General features: G+C 61.5%; 1 pseudogene; it reads right to left on the bottom strand.

Moving 5' to 3' along the window:
- Positions 1–636: 636 nt before the first annotated feature.
- On the bottom strand, positions 637–2,913 carry LOC123158333 (exocyst complex component EXO70A1-like; annotated as a pseudogene).
- Between the last annotated feature and the right edge of the window lie 327 nt (positions 2,914–3,240).

A 3,240-nucleotide genomic window follows, 5' to 3' on the forward strand; every position in this document is an offset into this window, starting at 1 on the left:
CCGTAACACGGGTCGGTATTCCAGGTTAATAAAGTGCCATATAACATCATTGTCCTTCCACCTCGACTCAAACACATATGGGCACCGGGCTAGATTGAACCTCGTTCTCCTGCCCCATCCCCGAAGCGACCTGATGTTCCACAGAGAGAGAGAGCTTGCAAGACTTACGTGAAGATGGTAGAAGTGATCAGAGAGATGGACGACAAGCTGGGAGCAGTCTGCAGCCGGTGTCGACGCCGGTGAGCCTCAAGAGTGGGTCGAGGGACATGCGGTGAAGCAAGGTGTTGGATTGGGGGAGGCGATGGATGCGTCGATAGCTTTCTCTACCCCTGAAACCGCCTCCCCTCTCTAGGCGCAAAAAAAGGGAACCGCCTCCCTTTCTCCCCTGGCGAGCAGGCGAAGCGAGCCACGGAAGGCCAGGAAGACCGCAATGCCCCACACAATTGACACGCGGAACACCAAGTTTGAAACCGGCACGCCGTCCCCCGCGTCTTCCCAATGACCAGCGGGGTCTACCATGCTATCGAAGCCTGGAGCATAGAGCAAGTATAATAGAGATGAGTCAGCAGGCTATATGAAATAAACTAGTATATTTTTGCTTAGTTGAAGTAAAGAGAAGAGGAGAGAGAAGGTAAGCGGGCTCTTTGTGAAGAGCCAGCTCTAGCACGTGCTCCTAAGCACTTTGTGAGAATGAAAGGTGGGCCACATAATGAAAAAGTAGTACACTCTTTTAATCTACTATTATACATGTTGGCTATAAGATGGGTTGTAGATGACATGGCACTGGCTTATAGCCAGCAGCTGGCTATACTATTAACCATGCTCTTAGAGTTTGTAGTGATGCTTGTCATTGATGGACATTGTTTGCTTGTTATTGTGCACAATAATGTTCAATTTAATTTCATGTTCGAAAATATCTGAAAAAAAATGAATCAGTGAGACAGAAAAAAAACTGGAAACAAGGATGCAGTTGCTTTGCTCCCAAAAGTTTTCATCTTCTATCCTTCGAACAGCTCAGACAGGTGACGGCGGAGCTCCTCCGCGCCGCGGCCGGCGGGCACGTCAACCTTCGGGGTGGCTGTCCCGGCGGTACGCCGGCACGACGGTCTCGGACACGGCCATCCGGAGGTCGCCCCTGAGCACGGGGCTGGGCACCTTCCAGCCTCTCTGCATGCTGGACGCGTTCTGGAACGCCGAGTGGAACGCGCTCAGCGGGTGCCGTCGCCGCAGAGCGTTCATGGCTCCGGGCTTCCCGCCAAGGCGCGACACCACGGGCGCCCAGGAGACTCGCAGGTAATCTCTGATGTAGCCCTCCATGCGCTCCTCGCGGGCGCCGGCCCAGCCAGGCGACAGGAGCATGCCGATGGCGTCGGCGCGCGCGGCGCAGCGCACGATGGCGCTCGTGTTGTTGAGCATGAACAGCTGTCTCAGCCCCGGGAAGGCGAGCGCGGCGGACTTGTCCTCGAGCGCCGCCTCCAGGCACGCGATCAGCTCCATGACCAGGCCGCCCTCGTCCTGGTCGCCGCCGGCGAGGACGAAGTAGAGGGGCACGCGGTTACGCAGCATGCAGCGCAGGTAGCCCATCCAGAACCCGACGCTCGGGTGCTCCTCGCCGCCCTGCGGCATCCGCCACGGGTACTGCGGCGCGCGTATGAAGCCCCTGAGGTCGCGCACGCAGCGCCGGGACGCGTCCAGCAGGTCGGCCAGCGCGGCGTCGGCCGCGGCCGGGACCGGGTGGGAGGGGGCCCAGGAGAAGGTCCTCGCGAGGCCGGGGCAGGCCTCCGAGACGGCGGCGTACGCGTCCAGCGCCGCGAGCAGCTTCGACGGGGAGCTCGCGAGCGTGGCCACGGTGCCGGTCAGCCTCAGCATCACGCCGACGCTTTCGCCCGCAAGCTCCGCCGCTGCGGCGTCACTGGCCACAGGAATGCATTAGCAATTGATCATGAAACTAGGGAAGTAATCATGGAGTTGACACCGAGGCAAGCTGATGCATGCGTATATGGGCAAGATGGATCTTATTTTATTGCAACAAATAATGATCAGGAAATAAATAATGTTTTTATATGGAAGGTGCTTTCTTGGAGATGTAAAACATTGGGGAGCTCACTTGTGTTTGCTAATCACCAATACTATGTGACAAGGCCACGTATAGTATATTTGTTTTTAGGCCAACTCCACCGCGCGACCCCATCTTATCTGGCCTGTCCGTTTGGGGCAAAAAGGACAAAGGAGGAGGCCCAGCGCGCGACGGCCCGGACCCATCCTGTCCGTTTTGTGTCCGGGCCGACCCATTTCGAGCGCAAACTTGCGCCGGGTTTGGGTCGCAGCGGACACCAAATGGACGCGCGCCTCGTCCGCTTCGGGGTCGCGTGGCAGGCGGCCACCTACCTCCCACCCGCCCACATCAATGCGCACGAGCGGGCGGCCCCACCTGTCATCCGCACGTCGAGCGGTCGCCGTCCTTCTTTAAGTGGGAAGCATGGACGGGTCGTCGTCCACACTGTCCCACGCCACCCAGCAGCCTCCTCGAACCCCGACAGCGCAGAAACCCTAGCCCGCCTCCTCCTCGAGCTCGTCGGCCGCCCGCCTCGCCATGGGCTTCTGGAACGGCAAGGGCAAGCACGACCGCGAGGCCGGCTCCTCCTCGGGGCGCCGCCGCGGCTCCGTGAAGAAGGAGGAGCCCGCGTCTCCGCCGCGCTCCTCCCGTCGAGCCCCCGCGTCTCCGCCGCGCTCCTCCCGTCGAGCCCCCGCGCTGGCCCCCTTCACCATTGCCCCTCGGCCCTCCGACGAGCGCGACCGGCAGTACATCTGCGCGGACGTGTGCCGGAGGTACTGGGAGACGAGGACGCCGGTCCCGTGGAGCGACGCCCACCTCCCCAACGGGTGGCACCTCTCCGCGGACCGGGTCCCCATCCCGCCAGTGCCGACGACCGGTCGTGCACGGCGCGATGAGATCAACCGTCGCCGCCGCCTCCTCCCCGACGACCTGTACTACGACCACAGGTACGCCCCCGACTCGCCGCTCTGGGACACATGGCTCCGGGACGAGCACGACGTGCGGCGCGCGTCCTACTTCGCCGGCACCGTGTCGGGGCCGCGGAGGCTACGTGCAGAGCCGCGCGGGCATACGCGGGTGCGCGGCCTGACGCCCACACCGTCGCCTTCCCCGTCTCCGTCGCCCCCTCCTCCTCCTTGCATGACAGCGGAGGAGGAGGCTTGTCTCCTGCAGCGTGTCATGGA

The sequence above is a fragment of the Triticum aestivum genome, chromosome 7B, assembly GCF_018294505.1.
Source record: "Triticum aestivum cultivar Chinese Spring chromosome 7B, IWGSC CS RefSeq v2.1, whole genome shotgun sequence".
Taxonomy (NCBI): Eukaryota; Viridiplantae; Streptophyta; class Magnoliopsida; order Poales; family Poaceae; genus Triticum; species Triticum aestivum.